Genomic DNA, 7,415 nt, shown 5'->3' with positions numbered 1-7,415 from the left:
CGTTTACATACAACATTGCATGTTCATGTCAAATAATCTGAATATTGTTTTTCCACTGCAATTTGGAAAAAAGTACAATTTGGTTGAAGCTTCATGTACTTAAATGGGAAACTTAAATTTTAATGGCCAAGTCCATATCCACCTGACGCATTCGATGACTGTCCTGATGTCTTGATCTAGTTGCTGGTCATGCCGAACATCTACATCACTGCAGTCATCGAATGCGTCAACAATGGTGACGCATTAATCATTTGTAGTTGAGATTGTATCAACCATAGACACTGTATTTGTATAATGTCTCCATAAATCTGAGAAAGTTTTGAAAGAGTTACCGTAAATCTCTGTGTATAAGGCGCACTTTTTTGCCGCCGAAAAAATTTGAAAGTCGGGGGTGCGTCTTATACACAGGTAATTTTTTTTTTTTTTTTTTAGTTTCGATTTACGGCGCTATGCCAGGCACTGTCTCACAGCTCAGAAATCAGCGTGTTGACTCACCACTCGGAAACTACAACAACGCTCAAATTTGTCTGTCATCTTGGTTTGAAAGTAATCTTTCTAATAGATCTCAATATGTAGTTTATAATAATAATTTCTCAATTTTTTTTATAACAAATGGTGTACCACAAGTAGGCACATTCATGGGGCACTAGAGGGCGCTTCGCTCGCGTACGACAATCTGAATGGCCTTGCTGCGGTGGGTCGGCAATAATCAGCCCAAAACTTGGATATGGGAGGTTGGAAGGATATATCTTTTTTATAATGTTATCCGGTCTTACCCTTAACCATCCTATGTTTAATCTATGTAGAAATAACATGCGAGTGTGATAAGAGAAACATCGGGCCCATTACTGAAGTAACTTTTTAAATATTAGCCTAGAAATGACCACCAAACGGAAAAAATGACACTTTTTCCCGACAAATCTTCATAAAATCTGAGTTATAAACAAGTCACATCTAGGTACACTAATACAAATACGATTTTCTGAAAATTCAGGTATGATTTATTAAGTTTCTTTCAAGTATATTTCTGCGCATTGCAGCGCCAATATTCTACACTGCTTCAAAATCACACTTGAATTTTTTTTTTGCAACGAATTTGATACGAGGTCCGCGAGTGTTCCCCGTTCCTTGCGTGTTGAAAGTTTGGTAATACATAGTTTGCATTGACTCGCGCACGAAAAAATGGTCGAAAACAAAATGTCAAATGAAGAAATAAACAAGCTTTTGTATAGGTATAAGAGTTCTACCGAGGTTTCTTTGTCGATTCAATTGATTATATGGTCTCAATTAGAATTCAGAATGATCTCACTGAAAAGTTAAGAAACCGACGATGTTCTCGATCTTAGTTATTTTCATTTTGCCAGCAGCCGATCTAGCGTTGTTTGGGCAAAAAGCTAGGCCGCTGCCTTCCCACGCGAACCCTTCCGAGTCCCGCTAAAATGGCGCTCTGCGGAGCTCCGAAGCTGCGTTGGTATCGCTGCAAACTCTCAGCCGGCTAGCTCCCCACGAAGGACCATTCGCGGTATGGCGAGAGTGTGTGTGTGAAGTATGATTTTGGATTCGAGAACGCACGTAATGCAACCGTGCGCGTCATTTTCAGCTGTCGAATGTATACGACCAATTTTACATGTACGATTTTTAGTACAGATACTTGGTCATTTTCTTCTTATATCTTTGGTTTTACAACATTTAAAAATATAATTTCTTCAAATTTGCTCCTGACTCGGTTCAGACTTATTGTCTGATGTGTTTTCAAGTCAATTTTTTTAATATATTTTTTTGCATGAATTTGCCTACCACAAGGTACTCCATTGTCAGAAATTTAGAGGATGCTATTCATATCATGCATGACTATTGATGTTTGGCATAGAACACAGTGCTTTTGCTAGGTGATGTGATGAGGCTGGTGTGGGACACTTGGTATCATGAAGAGTCTGGACCTGTTTTTAATTTTCATTAATGATCTTACACATTCTTCTACAACAACATTGTTACTATTATTTGTGACAAGTTCACAACTTCAACTGCACCTCGATGTAAAATGAAGGTCCTTCCCCGCATGGGTTTTCGGCAACAAAACAACAACAAAACAAAAAACTTTTTTTTTTTTTTTTTTTTTTTTTCCCCAAAAAAATAGGGGTGCGCCTTATATACAGAGATACGGTATGTCGGAATGCATGCATATTCTCTGTGTACATTGTATTTCATTATTCAATTGGCTAACTTATTTCAAAAGGATTTTAGGGAATTTAATCACCTAAATAAAAGAAATAGAAATAGATTTCTTTCCTACCTTGTCTCGTAGAAACACCTGTTGAGTACAGATACTTGGAACATATATTATATCACAAGTAGTAGTTCAAATATTACACAGCACCCGAAGAAAGAATATGTAAGACCATGTACAAAGTAATGACGCTTCTTTGCGAATTAAGAAGAAGAAACTTATAATCTCTAGTAATAAGGCCTCAGAACCGAGCAGAGAAACAAGCGAAGAAATAGGACAAGAATTAAGATGAAGCTGAATTAGCTTTGCTGTAGATCGATTCAAGACTCTCTAGAATACGTGTGCTCTATATGAACAGCTCAGGAGAAGTGATGAAAATAGGTGTGTCAAATAAAGCAAGCAAGTGTAATGTGCCTGTATAAGCTATACATGTCCACTAGGTGGTTGCACATCCCAACCCATAGGGTGTGGAATGTGCTTGCCAGAGAAAGTATGTGTGGCACTCTAGTAGTGTAACAGGTGTCACTAAAGAAATGAATGACAATGGAATAAAAGGCTAGACTTCAAGCCACACAATATAGACAAGACAATAATATATACAAATGCAAAGTTCTCCAAAGGTCAAGTCACTACAGGATCTTAAACAATGATTCACGAAACAATGATATTTTTTTTTTCAGATGCAGACATTGCCATGTAAATGTATTTTTGGTAATTTTTTTTTTAAATTGCCAAATTGGGTATGAAACATTTGATATTTTTTCATTTATGACGGGGAAAAAAAAGGAAAAAAAAGGATATTATTAAGTGTTTATGTTTACGAATCATCAGACTGGAATTTTCAGGGTGACAAAGGATAGAACCCATTGAAGTTAGGACGTTGTTTGAAAAATGTTCATTGATGAAAGCATACCATTTTCTTGTATTTGCTATATGTGTGACCTTTCATTTCAAACAGTTCAATTTTCCCTAATAGGAATAGATGCTGTTTCTTTAAAAAAAAAAGAAAAAAAAAAGGGAATATGTCAGAAGGAAAACTACATGATTTGATTCGATTAGGTATTTCAGGCAAATTTTATGTGTCTCATTTTCTTAGGAATCAAATGCATGTTAATACGAAGTATTTAAAATGAGGACATTTTTCTGTGAAGATTGAATATTATGTAAGATTTTAATTTTACTGATCCAAGTGGTTACTTGTTTATTTTACACTCACTATGAATATCACGGACAAAGAAAGCGGACAAAATATACAGTTCCTCAGGTAGACAAAGGAACATCCCTTCACTGCTATTATGTACAAAAGGTGAATATGCATGTTACACCTGTTCTACACATTTTTACATAATAGCAGTGAAGGGATGTTCCTTTGTCTACCTGAGGAACTGTATATTTTGTCCGCTCTCTTTGTCAGTCATGTTCATAGTGACTGTGCATTTAGCTTTCCCTCCGTTATGCTTCAGCGCACCTCTGACCTACATTCATTCTCTCATGTCTGCTAGCTCTTGGCTTCTATTGTTCATCCTCATTCACATTACCTGCCATAGCACCACACACACACACACACACACACACACACACTCTTCCTATCTATTGCCTATTCAACCCAGTACACTATAGGCACATGGCACTCTACCTTTACAAGCTTTTCTATTGGTTAGTTACTTATTGTCCAATCTTGTGATTGGTTATTATTGTTTGATGGACTGAATGTCAGCCATCTTGGCAGCCATTTTGTGGTTGTATTAAAATCCAACAGTGCAGCTCAAGTCATCAAACATGTGAGACTACCTTTGTCTTGTGTGGGTCCTTACAATAACATCAAGTTGATTTAAATAAATTAAACTATCATAACAAAGAATGTATGATAAGATTTAAAATAAGATGGCCTTTTAAAGTTTTGCATCATTTCATGAAACAGTAATATGCAAAACATATGGGCATCATGCAGATGAGTGAGCCGATGATGTTAAATAAAAGGGAGCAATTCTTTATAATCACATATAAATTGAATTATATATACCTCTCTTTAGAAATTTAGCCATCTGATTGGTCGAAATTGGAGTTGTGATTTTAGCCTACCGGTCAATAGTCTTTAAAAAAATGCCCGCATACCGGTCAATAGATTTTTTTAAAGATGCCCGCATCTAAATGGCGCATAAATACATTTTGCTGAGATCCCCATTGGTTTATGTGTAAAAAAATTCTTTGAGCAAGCGCAGATACCATACATTTTTTTTGGTGTGATGTGGTCTTACACACACAATGTATGGTATCCGCACTCGCTCAAACCAGATTTTAACAAGTGAACGGGAATGGCTAAAACCGCGACTGCACTTTCAACCAATCAGATGGCTGGATTTCTTAAGTGAGGTACATAACTGAAGTTACTTGACTCCTTTAAAAAGTGGACATTATGTTGATTAACATTGATAGTTGATTTTGTGAAAAAGTAATAATCAACTACACAAGCAATGTGAAGTTTTAAAAAATATATGCAAAGTATTGAGAGACAAATAGGATTTAATATAGATCTAGAGCTATACTGAAATAAAAAATTACAAAAATTCAAAGCTAGTAGTAGGGTCTAGTACAATCTTGGATGAACCTGTAATTAACCATATGATTCAATATTATCATAGACCTATCAAAAATGTTATCATTATGATAACTTACCTGCTGTTTTTCCTGCCTTTGGGCTTTCATCTTCCCCTGTGCAGATTGATGTTTGTTTCTTCCGTACATACAATTTAGTACATATGTACCAAGAATGATGAACGGAACACCATCATTTGGAACAATGGATGAGCCGGACTTCGTTGTAAAATTGAATCTTACACAGTGAGACTTCAAGGCAAGACCTTTGAAAGAAAGATAAGCAAAACAATAATTATTGGCGGGACTTCATTTCAGATACGGAGATCAGAAAACAATATTGACAAGACTTTGTTGTGCGTAAGGAGATCAGAAAACGATCATTATCTGGACTTCATTGCCCGTACGGAGTTGTAAAAAACAGTAATTATTGGCAAGACTTTGTTGCCCGTACGAGAACTAAAATCAATTATTAGTAGTTAGATTTTGTTGCCCGTACAGAGATCTAACAAAAAAAATTATTGGCAAGACTGCGTTGTCGGTACGGAGATCTAAAAACGATAATTATTTGGACTTCATTGCCCGTACGGAGAGCTAACAAAAATTATTGGCAAGACTTTGTTGCCCGTACGGAGATCTAAAAATAATAATTATTGAGGCTTTGTTGCCAGTACGGAGATCAGAAAACAATAATTATTGGCAAGACTTTGTTGCTCGTACGGAGATATAAAACCAATTATTATTGGCAAAAATTTGTTGCTTGCATGGAGATCTAAAAACAATAATTATTGGCGGAACTTCATTTCCGATACTGAGATCAGAAAACAATAATTATTGGCAATACTTCGTTGCCCATACAGAGAAGCCCTAACGAAGATCAATAAACAATAATTATTGGCAAGATTTTGTTACCTGTACGGAGATCTAAAAAACAATATATATTGACAAGACTTTGTTGCCCGTACGGATATCTGAAATCAATTATTATTGGCAAGACTTCGTTGCTTGCACGGAGATCTAAAAACAATAATTATTGATCGGACTTCATTGCCTGCACAGAGATCAGAAAACAATAACTATTGGCAAGAATTCGTTGCTAATACGGAACTCCTTGCCGATACACAGATCTGAAAACATTATGTCTTTATCGAAATGACTGAATACTTGAGAATTTAAACACATGTAAAAATATGTTAACTAAGAGCATGCTTATTGCTCTTATACTTATTTAAGACATTTCTAGTGTCCTTTTAGGACTTAAAATTGCTATGAAGGTAATTTTAGACTCCTAAATGTGTGAAATATAGCCAGTATGATCATACAAATTCAGCTCTACTTACAAACAAAGAATGACATAAGAGAAGGTGAAAGAAGGAAGATACAAAGAATAACATAAGAAAAGGACAGAAAGAGAAGGTTATAGAAGGAAGAAACAAAGAATAACATAAGGAAAGACAGAAAAAGAAAGTGATAGCATGATAATGACAGAGAATAACATAAGAGAAAGTGATAGAATGATAAAAACAAAGAACAACATAAGAAAAGATGATAGAAGGAAGAAACAAAGAATAACATAAGGAAAGACAGAAAGAGAAGGTTATAGAAGGAAGAAACAAAGAATAACATAAGGAAAGACAGAAAAAGAAAGTGATAGAATGATAATAACAGAGAATAATATAAGAGAAAGTGAAAGAAGCCAAAAACAAAGAATAACATAAGGAAAGACAGAAAAAGAAAGTGATAGAATGATAAAAAACAAAGAATAATATAAGAGAAAGTGAAAGAAGCAAAAAACAAAGAATAACATAAGAGAAGATGACTGAAGAAAGAAACAAAGAATAACATAAGGAAAGACAGAAAAAGAAAGTTATAGAAGGAAGAAACAAAGGATAACATAAGGAAAGACAGAAAGAGAAATTGATACAATATAGAAGAAAATGGAAAGAAAGAAGAGAAGATGAATGTTAGAAAAACAAAGAATAACATAAGGAAAGACAGAAAGAGAAAGTGATAGAATGATAAAGACAAAGAACAACATAACTTACATAAGAGAAGATGATAGAAGGAAGAAACAAAGAATAACATAAGGAAAGACAGAAAGAGAAAATGATTAAAGAATAGAAGAAAATGGACAGATACATGTAGAAGAGAAGATAAATGATAGAAAAACTAAGAATAACATAAGGAATGTTAGGAAGAAAAGTAAAAAACGATAAAAACAAAGAATAAGAAAAGGTGATGGAAGGAAGAAACAAAGAATAACATAAGGAAAGACAGAAATAGAAAGAGATAGAATTAAAAAAAAGAATAACATAAGAGAAGATGAAAGAAGGAAGAAACAAAGAATAACATGTGAAAAGACAGAAAGCAAAGGTTATAGAAGGAAGAAACAAAGAATAACATAAGGAAAGACAGAAAGAGAAAGTAATAGAATGATAAACAAACAAAGAATGACATAAGAGAAGGTGAAAGAAGGAAGAAACAAAGAAAAATATAAGAAAAGACAGAAAGAGAAAGTGACAGAATGATAATAACAGAGAATAAAATAAGAGAACGTGATCGAAGGACGAAACAAAGAATAACATAAGGAAAG

Source organism: Strongylocentrotus purpuratus, unplaced genomic scaffold (genome assembly GCF_000002235.5).
Source record: "Strongylocentrotus purpuratus isolate Spur 01 unplaced genomic scaffold, Spur_5.0 spur5_scaffold_5, whole genome shotgun sequence".
NCBI classification, from domain to species: domain Eukaryota; kingdom Metazoa; phylum Echinodermata; class Echinoidea; order Camarodonta; family Strongylocentrotidae; genus Strongylocentrotus; species Strongylocentrotus purpuratus.
Note: the sequence above shows the minus strand (reverse complement) of the source record.